The sequence below is a fragment of the Rutidosis leptorrhynchoides genome, chromosome 3, assembly GCF_046630445.1.
Source record: "Rutidosis leptorrhynchoides isolate AG116_Rl617_1_P2 chromosome 3, CSIRO_AGI_Rlap_v1, whole genome shotgun sequence".
In the NCBI taxonomy this organism is placed as follows: Eukaryota; Viridiplantae; Streptophyta; class Magnoliopsida; order Asterales; family Asteraceae; genus Rutidosis; species Rutidosis leptorrhynchoides.
This window is the reverse complement of record NC_092335.1, coordinates 319,227,115-319,240,367: the sequence shown is the minus strand read 5'-3', so window position 1 is coordinate 319,240,367 and position 13,253 is coordinate 319,227,115.

Below are 13,253 nucleotides of genomic sequence, written 5' to 3'. Positions count from 1 at the left end.
AGAATCAGAACTGGATGGAGCATGTTTATGAATACTTTAAAATATGAGTTGAGGGGGAAAGAATAGAAGGTGATGAAACATGACTAGGAACTTAGAAATCAACAGATTTAACTCACACAATGGCGGAATAAGTGAATCAAACCCTCTAGTGAATAGGTTAATTTTTTTTTTTTTATTAATTTAGTCAAACCACAACTAAATCAAGTGTGATTAGATCAACACCTAGAGCTATTATTCACCACCTGGGTGATTTGGACTGAGAGAAAATTGGAGGAGCTCACTAGATCTGAGTGTGTGTAACAAATGAGAGGCTTAACCTAAAATTGAAGAACATAAGACTTTATATACCCCTGTTGTTGACTCACCCATACGATTCATTCATCACACATACGAGTTGGCTTCATCAGCCGTACGGGTGATCACTCACTCGTGTCTTCTTATTTAGGTTGTAATTGTGACTTAGCTCAGCATCAGCCGTACGTATGAGCCTGTCAGCTGTACTAGTGAGGCTTCACTCGTACGTCTGACTAAGTCTAACATAGTCAAACATCTAAATCTCGTTCCTGCAGTTCCTGTAACCACATACAAACACGGATAGGATAATAACGAGCAATCATGGTGGCCTGTAAACTATTGTACCTGCAATGGACGTGGGTAGATGTCTAGGGACTTGCATAAAATGCATCAACAGATGGTGTGAGTTGTAAGGAAACGAAGGAGGTGAATTTATAAGAAAATCTCCGACAGAACAATTAAAATGGATGATCGCATTTAAAGCGGATCCTAATTCCCTTGATTACCGGAGAGTCAAATCTTATTAAGAATATTTTCTTCAAATCTCTTAAAATCTGGGAATCAATCATATCTACGTCAAATGATAAGATGAATCTACACTTACTCATTTCACTCTTCTATGTTAGCTTCATTCGTACTCTTCATATAAATGGATTGTTTATCCAAATTATTCGCTGATGATAAAACTCTAATTTTCAGCCCGTATGCATCATGAAAACATACTTATTATCATTCACGACCTTTCCACTCAAATTTCGGGACGAAATTTCTTTAACGGGTAGGTACTGTGACAACCCGGAAATTTACAACCAAATTTAAACTTTAATCTTTATATGATTCCGACACGATAAGCATTATTTGTTAAGTTAAATTTCAAGAATTTTAAACTATGTTCATACATTCATTCAACCTCGACCAAGTTCCAACGATTCACGAACCATTAAACGAATATGATTATATATGTATATGTGTATATATATTATAACTTGAAACGTAAACAAAATATTAGATTAAATACTTTATATGATTGTATCTATTTCAAAATGTTTATCAATGGAATTAGAAGATAAGATCAAATGATTGAATTATCAGATATATTAAATTATGATTACAAGTCTCTGTTGAAAGGCCCACGTTGATTTGAGAAATCTTTTCATTTTAACAATATTCGTAAAATGGTAAAGTGATTTATAAATATGAACATATTGTCAATCATTGAGAACTAGACAAAGGATAGTGGAAGATTGAATCTCATAAAGACTCGATTGATCTATTTAGTTTCAAACGTACAAAAGCGTTTTCAATTTAAAAAGAACTTTATTATTAAAACGTATATAAGTTTTATAAATATCTAGAACCACTTTTGACAACTCATTACTTAACTAGTTTGATAAAGATAACGATATTTATATTTTATTTTATTAAATATATATAACGATTTAAATTAATATTATATATATTTATACGCGTATTATACGTACATAGTTTTATATTTTTACTATACTTAAACTTTACCTTTACTTTATTTTTACTTTACTTTAACTTTAATAATTCATACTTTAATAATTCACTTTAATAATTCATACTTTAATAATTCACTTTAATAATTCATACTTTAATAATTCACTTTAATAATTCATACTTTAATAATTCACTTTAATAATTCATACTTTAATAATTCACTTTAATAATTCAAAAATCTATTATAAATAGAATTCAATAGGTTTCATTATTTCATAGAAACTTGAAAATAGTTTTCTCTAAACTCTCTCAATCGATTTACATATATATATATTTACTCCATATTATCTCAAGATATTATTAGTATACATAAAATATTACGACGAAGTGCTGTCCGAGTGATTACGAAGTTGTTTTTTCGAGTGGGATCGGATTAAGGAAATGATGGGTTATAGCTATGGAGGTGATTGAGTATGGTTCATGGGTATGCTCGTGAGGTCAATATAGTGTTTATCATCTCCGTTGCATTTACGTACCTTTCCTGCAATATTGAATCTCAATATTGATATGTGAGTACTCATAATTTAATTTTTACATACTAATAGTGTATCCCTGACTAGTGCTCGAGTATATAGGATTATGCATGCTTGTACGTTTGATATTGCCATTAGATAGGTTATGTTGATTCCTGAATTAGTTACATATACAATTGAGATAAGGTATAAGATATGCATGTCGTTGGAAAGCTAGTGAAAAATAGTTGAAGTTTGGTTTAAGAATCACTTGAATCCAAGTAACGGTTAGAAAGTTATGAAATAAACAAATTGCATAATTAATTTCGTAATTAAAATTACTGATGATAATTAGTGAACTAATTTTCTGGGTTATAAAAAGTGGTTATTTAGATTCTAATATCGAGTAGATGAATTTTCATATAAAGCACGTCTCGTTTCGTTGAACGGTTGTCAAGTTATGGACAAAAGAAGTTTTGCAAATTTTGATGAAATGTCGAAATGGGAACTGAAATTCTCGCTGATCTGCGTTGTTTCATATAAAAAAAAATATCACTGAATTCTTTGCTGTAAGGTCTAACAAACGACTCTGGCCGTTTGTCAATTCGAGTCTCGACGATTTTTCTAAAAATCATCAAAGTTGACGGTTTGGTCACATTTTAAAATTCTAAAAAGAGCTGAAACTTTTTTATTTAAAAATGTCAGTTTTGTATCAGTTGTCATGGTCGGTCTGATATGTGTTTACTCTTGCCAAAAATCATGTTATATCTTTGTGGTAACGAGAATTTGCAGGCTTTGACCGTTTGTCAATACGAGTTTTGAGGAATTTTCTAAAAATCTCCAAAGTAGGCTACTCGGTCACTTTTGTAAATTTATTAAAGCTGAAAAATTAACTTTGAAACGCCGAAAACGCGTTGGCAACTACGAGTTGTCTAGGTTTAGTTTACTTCTGTAATATTTATGCTTAATCTTTTTGGTAATGTGTAACTTTTATCTTTGGCCGTTTATCAATCGGAGTTCCGATAATTTTTCTAAAAATAGCTGAAGTGGCCCGTTTAGTCATGTTTGACCGAAAATCATTTTTGTATAAGTTATTATATATTTGCATGCGACCTCATTTTTAATTTGACCTTTGACTTTTGACTTTAACCTTTGACTTTTGACTTTGAACTTTGACTTTTCCTGTTAACTTTTCAGTTAACTTTTTGTGTTGATTTTCTCTAAAAAAAAAAAACCTAAAATACTATTTTATGATTATGAAACTATTTGTGTTACGTTGTTTCACACGTCACCTTTTACTAGAATCTTAATTGAGCATGAGTAATATAACATGTTACTATACTGTAGAGTCAGACTCGAGCTATAGGATAGGATTACACTATGACCTGACCTAAATTGCTATACAAATATTGACCAACATATAAATATATATAATTAATATAGGTTCGTGAATCCGAGGCCAACCTTGCACTTGTTCAATGATGTTATATGTATTTTTACTACAAAATACAGTATGGTGAGTTTCATTTGCCTTTTTACCCTTTATATTTTTGGGACTGAGAATACATGCGCTTTTATAAATGTTTGACGAAATAGACACAAGTAATTGAAACTACATTCTATGGTTGAATTATCGAAATCGAATATGCCCCTTTTTATTAAAGTCTGGTAATCTAAGAATTAGGGAACAGACACCCTAATTGACGCGAATCCTAAAGATAGATCTATTGGGCCTAACAAACCCCATCCAAAGTACCGGATGCTTTAGTACTTCGAAATTATATCATGTCCGAAGGAGGATCCCGGAATGATAGGGGATATTCTTATATGTATCTAGTTAATGTCGGTTACCAGGTGTTCACCATATGAATGATTATTTTTGTCTCTATGCATGAGACGTATATTTATGAGAACTGGAAATGAAATTCTTGTGGTCTATTAAAATGATGGAAATAAATGATTATGATAGACTAATGAACTCACCAACCTTTTGGTTGACACTTTAAAGCATGTTTATTCTCAGGTGTTAAAGAAATCTTCCGCTGTGCATTTGCTCATTTTAAAGATATTACTTGGAGTCTTTCATAGCATATTTCGAAGAACGTTGCATTCGAGTCATTGAGTTCATCAAAGATTGTTATTAAATCAATTTATAGTTGGATAGTGGATATTATAAAATGGTATGCATGCCTGTCAATTTTCGATGTAAAGAAAGATTGTCTTTTAAAAACGAATGCAATGTTTGTAAAATGTATCATATAGAGGTCAAATACCTCGCAATGTAATCAACTATTGTGAATCGTTTATAATGTATATGAACGGGTCCTTTCAGATAAGGTATATGATATGCATGTCGTTGGAAAGCTGGAAAAAATTAATAACTTTTCATTTAGAAAGCGTATGGTTTCGATTAACGGATTAAAAGATATAGTCAACTGAATTATCATTAATTTTAGTATTATTATGATTATTATTGCTATCATCGTTATTATCATCGTTATTATTACTATATAATAATTATTATTATCGTTATTAATATAAGTATTATCATTAAAAATAGTTATTGTTATTATTATTACTATCGTTATTATCATTAAGGTTATTATTAATATTATTATTATTATTATTATTATTATCATTATTATTATTATTATTATTATTATTATTATTATTATTATTATTATTATTATTATTATTATTATTATTATTATTATTATTATTATTATTATTATCATTATCATTAAAACTAATATTAGTATCATCTAATTATTATGATTACTATTATTATCATTATTATGAATGCGATATAAAAGAGGATTAAAAGCTATTAAACAAATCGATTAGGAAATAATGAGTATAAGTATCATGATGAAATTAAAATATTGTAAGATATTGATTTAGATAAAAATATCATTTTCATTATTTTTATCATTATTATTGTTATTAAAAGTATCATTAATATTAAAACTATCATTTTTATTAAAATTATCATTTTTAATAGAAATATCATTGTTATTATAAAATATCATTATTATTATCATTTTAGTATTATTATTATTAAACATTATCATTTTGAATAGAATTATTACTTTTATATAAAATATTATTATTATTACAGTTAATATTAAAAAGTATTGTTATTTTTAAAATTATCATGATTAGAATTATCATTTTATTATAATTAATCATTAGTGAATTATTATTATTATTATTATTATTATAAAATAATACAACTTTTACTCATTATTATTATTATCAATATTATTTTATCAAATAAATATGTGATACAAAGATATTTTCACCACATGTAATATAATTACATTAATAATACATAACACTATATTTTTAGGATACTAAGTGAACTTTATAAATTTTATTACTTATGATATATAAAAGTATATATTTTTATCATATATAAATTTTAATATAAATTTTTACTTATTAATAAATGACTTGTATATTTACTCTAATAAAATCGGATAAAAAATATTTAAATATATAGGACGACTATATTTTAGTTATATAATAAATTTGTATAGATTTTGAAAGTCATTTTTGGATTATAGGACTTTTGTTGACTTTTGCATGATAATCTTGAGCTTTAGGATTGTGATACACTACGACTTGACCTAAATTGTTAGACAGATATTGACCAACATATAAATATATATACTTAATATAGGTTCGTGAATCCGAGGCCAACATTGCACTTATACTGTGTCATCATATGCGTAATTACTATGAAATACAGTATTGTGAGTTTCATTTGCTCCCTTTTTAAATGCTTTTGCAATATATATATTTTTTGGACTGAGAATACATGCGTTGCTTTTATAAATGTTTTACAAAATAGACACAAGTAATCGAAACTACATTTTATGGTTGGATTATCGAATCGAATATGCCCCTTTTTAGCTTGGTAGCCTAAGAATTGGTGTTTATTATAATTGCCACCAATTGACGCGAATCCTAAAGATAGATCTATCGGGCCCAACAAGCCCCATCTGGGTTACGGATGCTTTAGTACTTCGATTTATCATATCCGATGAGAGTCCCAGAATGATGGGGATATTCTATATGCATCTTGTTAAGGTCGGTTACCAGGTGTTACCATATGAATGATTTTTAATTCGCAGGTTATGCGTACTATTTTATACTCGGGTTACGTGTACAATTATATCTGAAATCTTGTGGTCTATTAAAATGATGGAAATGAATGATTATGATAAACTGATGAACTCACTAACCTTTTGGTTGACACTTTTAAGCATGTTTATTCTAAGGTTTGAAAGAAATCTTTCGCTGTTCATTTGCTCACTTTAAATATATTACTTGGAGTCATTCATGGCATATTATAAAAGACGTTGCATTCAAGTCGTTGAGTTCAATAAAGATTATTATTAAGTAAATGACAGATTAGATCATTTATAGTTCGGATATTATGAAATGGTATGCATGTCTGTCAACTTTCGATGTAATGAAAGTTTGTCTTTTTAAAACGAATGCTATATTTGTAAAATGTATCATATAGAGGTCAAATATCTCGCAAGTAACCATATGTTATTATATTCGTCCTTATGGATTATGACGGTTCGCTTCATGTGATATCAGAGCGGTGGTCTTAGTGAACCAGGTCTTGCATTAGTGTGTCTAATTGATAGATATTAAGATGCATTAATAAGTCTGGACTTCGACCGTGTCTGCATGTCAAAAGTTTTGCTTATCATTTTTGTCGGGAATTACCTGCTTATCACCTTAAGTCTAGATGCATCTTACTGCATTCATTGCATAGATAGTGTATAGACAAATTCATATCTTTACATATCTATTACAGTAAGCTCTGTCTGACATCTTTCAAAAATTTCTCCGTAACTTATGGGATCTTGGTATTATATATACATATGTAAAATATGTATTAAAGAATACCAAACTAAATCCTATAATCTATTACATATCAAAATTCATTTCCCTGATAGAACGAGATGGATCCCTCAATTAGTTCAAGTTCATCGGATTCCGACATGGATTTCCACTCAAGCTCCGAAAGCAGTGTAACCGGAATGGATCAACCAATCAGCCATCACCTATTCTAGATGAATTGGGGATTGGTTTGTAGCCTACTTAATCATTAGAGACAAGAAGAAGGTGATCCTTTCCATCCACCACAATCCCCTCTTGGCGAAGAACCTGAAGCACTTACCGGCGAACCCGTTCGAGACACCATTTTCTCTCTCATTTCCAGAGTATCTCGTCACGATTATATACTATCTCAAATTCTAGATCTTATTCACCCGCTCGTCCGAACCACCAATCATCCTGATGTAATAGAAGAAGTCAATGAGCTTCGCGCTCGAGTAGTGGCTTTGGAAAATATGGTGCAAAGATTACAAGCACCATCAACAACACCAGTACCACCAACAACATCCACATCGTAAGCCTCAATACCACAAGCACTAGCAGCATCACTGGCATCAACAGTACCATCATCAACACCAACAATGCCATTACCACCACCAACAACAACATATGCATCCCACACCTCAACATCACAATTAATACCTCGAGAATCGACGTCATACGCACCATAGATACCATGAAGTACCAACAACAATAATCGATGAAGTATTAAATCATAACTTCATTGGAGAAAGATTCTACGACGATTATGTAATCTCTAAAGTCTTAAAGATTATCTATTCTAGCCTTAAGCATAAACCAGATGAGTAGACCGAAATGATAGAAGGGAGAGTAGAAACCCTGACAAGAATGGTGCATGATTTACAAGCTAAACTTGTTATACAAGCGCCACCGGTAGTACCACCAGCATCAGTATCACCACAATATCGACACCACAATCATCAATGGGTATCTTGAAATAACGAGTTATGGAAATATTAACCCATTATTTCCAAAGAATTTTGGAAACCATAATATATCTTTTTGTACTCAGCTATTATGTATGAATTAAATAAGGGTAGATACTACTCAGTTAATTCATATTACTAATATGCTATAATGTACATCCTTCATTTACAACTTAACCATTGTTAACTACAATCTTTGTTTCAACTCAATGAATTCCATTTCATAATAAACTAAGTGTATTATTCAATTACATGTTTGATTTTACACTTTCGATATACTCGAAACTTTCTAAGAAATATCATTCGTACCTTGCGAAGTTAGCAAGAGTTCTATGAGCATCAACATGATTCATTGAGGAAATATCAATAAGAATAAATAATGAAGTATTACTCTGTGCAGATTATGTAATCTCTAATGTTAGAGATTATTCATTTCTAGTTCCAGCCGAAAATCAAATGAGTTTAATTTAATATTAACTCATTAAATCTGTATTACATCCGAAGAAAATATATTTTCATAAAGGCTGTGATAAAAATTCTCTTGTACAAAATATTACTTGTGAAACTTTTAACGGGTAGGTAATACCCGAGAGATATATAAAATTCACAATTAATATGTTACATTCTTCGATTCTGATTCAGCAATCATCAACTATACTCACTACTTTCACAACAATATACATTCTTTCATAGAAATCAAAACAACCATACTCATTCAAATCCAATTACATATTCTGATTTTAATATATCAGAATTCAATTCGAGATATAACCGATAACATCACTCTTAGATTCTTACATCTTTCAATGCCATACTTTGAATTCAAAACTGTGCTAGAACATCACAATTATTCATAAAACCCAGAAAGATATTAGAACCAATCAAAATTCACGACGATTTCATCATTTGAATATTCACGATTACAATTTGCGTTCAAACCCTTCATGATTCTTAAAAACCCCTCAATTAAGAAACAACCGAGTGAATAATCCAACCACACATTATCTACGAAAAGAAGAACTTATGCATACAGTCATGCACCTGAAAAACTCCTGGAATCTAAAGTAGAAGTTTAACACAAATCTATGATCCATTGACGTTGTTGTTACCGAAAATAACTTTACAATCCCTCTCCAAGGTAGCCAAATTTGTCACACCTCCATCAAATCAATTTTAAATTTTTATCCGGATTAACCTCATTGTAATTGTGAAATATACGTTTGCTCTTTTCGTCATCGTTACCGGGGAAACGTTTATATCCCAACACATTAGAAGTAAACTTACCAGCAACTTCATTACTCTTTGACTTAAATTTCTCAGAAAAATCACTATATTTATTCATTGAAACCCCATCATGCACTCATCTACATCCTGTAACAATAATTACCATACCAACTACTAGGAATCATCAATCATCAATCTCGAATCTCGTAGCGTTTTCACTTCAACAATTATATATATACATATAATGTGTAACTCCTGGAATTTTGATCTTCAGTTCTAAAATTCTGAAAAGCACCCAGTCTACGAATCAATACACTAAAATTTGAAAAAGCTAAATGAAGCAGCGAAATCTATAGACAACCATAACTATCAAAAGTTTGATGATAAAGAATAGGGTGTTGGCAAAGCTCAGAAAAGGAGAAAGTTTGGAACTGGAAAACAGATTGAGCAAACCATGAAGGAGGCTGTGAACAAATCACAAAGACTAAATATGCCTTCAAAGAATCTAAATGATTCAGTGTCTGCTGAAGTCTTTAGAAAATACTTTGCTCCTTACTCAAAACCCTTGCGGACAATATTCTTCATCATCCTCTGATTTTAGATATTCTAAGATATCATCATATCTTTTATTATAAATATCTTCGATATTTCTGAAGATATATTCATAACTATTATGATCCGAAATTATTTACCTCTTCGCGCTATCTGTGTTACATCATAAAAGAAACTATTTTAGTTTCTAAATTCTGACACCTTCGAGTTTAAAGTATGAATGTTTTTGAAGTAGCGTTGGGAACTGAAGCATGAGTTAGTATAATATAATGACACTTGATCAACATGATTATATTACACTAAGTCATGCTGAGTTTCTAAATGGAACGTGATGATTTACAGAATATAATGTTATCATGTGCCATGTTATACGACTCTTACATTCTACCTAATCTCCAAACATATCGAGAACATATCTTCCTGATAGCTCCGTCTTTTCTCTTGAATTCTGGTAATTTAACCAATCAAGATCGTGCTAGTAAAATTTCTCTCTTAGAACATTAGTTATGTTCACTCGAAACTCCATACCTATGAATTCTTGACCATTACTTGTGAAGAGAAAACAAAAACATGAAGCTTCGAAATAAAAATGGGAGTATAAATCGCAGCAAATAGGAGAGAGCATTAACTGTGGATGTCAATGATTATAGAAATACAGAAGCAGGGACATCGAAATATAAAGAATATATAAAACCCAATAACAACCCAGAAATTACAAACCATGTATATCGATGCATATAGCATTATAAAGACACGGGAGAACTAAAAACACTATAAAATCAAGAGTATAGTAGAAGTAAATAGATTCTTCCAGCGGTAGATGAAAAAGAAGAATGACAGATATGAAAGTTAGGAGTATATCAAGAATCAGAATTGGATGGAGCATATTGACGAATGCTTTGAAGTATGAGTTGAAGGAGAAAGAATAGAAGGTGTAAGCTGTGGAAATAAGGAAACAAAGGGAGTGGATTTATAATGAAATATCCGACAGTACAATCGAAATAGATTATCGCATTTAATCAAAGAGGATCCAAATTTCCTTATCGAGGAACCAGATATTATTACAAAGATCTTCTCTAAATCCCTTAAATTCCGGAAATCAACTCTATCTACGTCAAAAGATATGACGAAACTTTACTCTTCTCATTTTATTCTTTTGCGATAGCTTCACTCATACTCTTCACAAAAATCAAATTGTTTTATCTATATTACTCACTGATGATAAAACTCTAATCTCCAACTCGTATGAGTCATGAAAACATACTTATTGTCAGCCATGACGATCCCAATCAAATTTCGAGACGAAATTTCTTTAACGGGTAGGTACTGTGACGACCCGGAAATTTCTGACCAAATTTAAACTTAATCTTTATATTATTCCGACATGATAAACAAAGTCTGTAATTTTGAAATCTCAAAAACTTTGAACTATGTTCATGTATTCATTTACCCTTCGACTATTCTCGATGATTCACGAACAATTATGTGTAAATAAATATGCATGAATTATATATATATATATATATATATATATATATATATATATATATATATATATATATATATATATATATATATATATATATATATATATATATATATATATATATATATATATATATAGATATATATGTGTGTGTGTGTGTAGTGACCCGAACTTTTTCATGTTTATATATATTAAATAAAATTGATATTTATATGATTAAGTGTTTCCAACATGTTAAGAAATCAAACTTGTTAATACTTGATTAATTGAAATAGGTTTCATATAGACAATTGACCACCCAAGTTGACCGGTGATTCACGAACGTTAAAACTTGTAAAAACTATATGATTATATATATAGTTAACATGATATTATGATAAGTAAGTATCTCATTAGGTATTTTAACAATGAGTTATATACATAAAATTGTGTTTATTGAATTAAGAAACTCGAAACGATATATATAACGATTATCGTTATAACAACGTCTTACTAATTACATATGAATCATATTAAGATATTGTTACACTATGTTTAATCATGATAAATGATAAGTAAACATGTCATTATGTATATTAAAAATGAACTACATATGTAAAAACAAGACTACTAACTTAAGGATTTCGAAACGAGACATATATATAACGATTATCGTTGTAACAACATTTAAATGTATATATATCATATTATGATATATTAATATATCATAATATCATGATAATATAATAATTTAACATCTCATTAGATATAATAAACATTGGGTTAACAACATTTAACAAGATCGTTAACTTAAAGGTTTCAAATCAACATTTACATGTAACGACTAACGATGACTTAACGACTCAGTTAAAATGTATATACATGTAGTGTTTTAATATGTATTTATACACTTTTGAAAGACTTCAAGACACTTATCAAAATACTTCTACTTACCAAAAATGCTTACAATTACATCCTCGTTCAGTTTCATCAACAATTCTACTCATATGCACCCGCATTCGTACTCGTACAATACAAAGCTTTAGATGTATGTAATATTGGTATATACACTCTAATGATCAGCTCTTAGCAGCCCATGTGAGTCACCTAACATATGTGGGAACCATCATTTGGTGACTAGCATGAAATATCTCATAAAATTACAAAAATATTAGTAATCATTCATGACTTATTTACATGTAAACAAAATTACACATCCTTTATATCTAATCCATATACCAACGACCAAAAACACCTATAAACACTTTCATTCTTCAATTTTCTTCATCTAATTGATCTCTCTCAAGTTCTATCTTCAAGTTCTAAGTGTTCTTCATAAATTCTACAAGTTCTAGTTTCATAAAATCAAGAATACTTCCAAGTTTACTAGCTCACTTCCAATCTTGTAAAGTGATCATCCAACCTCAAGAAATCTTTGTTGTTTACAGTAAGATATCATTCTAAATTAAGGTAATACTCATATACAAACTTTGATTCAATTCCTATAACTATAACTATCTTAATTTAAGTGATAATTTTACTTGAACTTATTTTTGTGTCATGATTCTTTTTCAAGAACTTTCAAGCTATCCAAGATCATTTGAAGCTAGATCATTTCTTGTCACTTCCAGTAGGTTTACCTACTAAACTTGAGGTAGTAATGATGTTCATAACATCATTCGATTCATACATATAAAACTATCTTATTCAAAGATTTGAACATGTAATCACTAGAACATAGTTTAGTTAATTCTAAACTTGTTCGCAAACAAAAGTTAATCCCTCTAACTTGAATTTTAAAATCAACTAAACACATGTTCTATATCTATATGATATGCTAACTTAATGATTTAAAACCGAAAAACATGAAAAACGCCATAA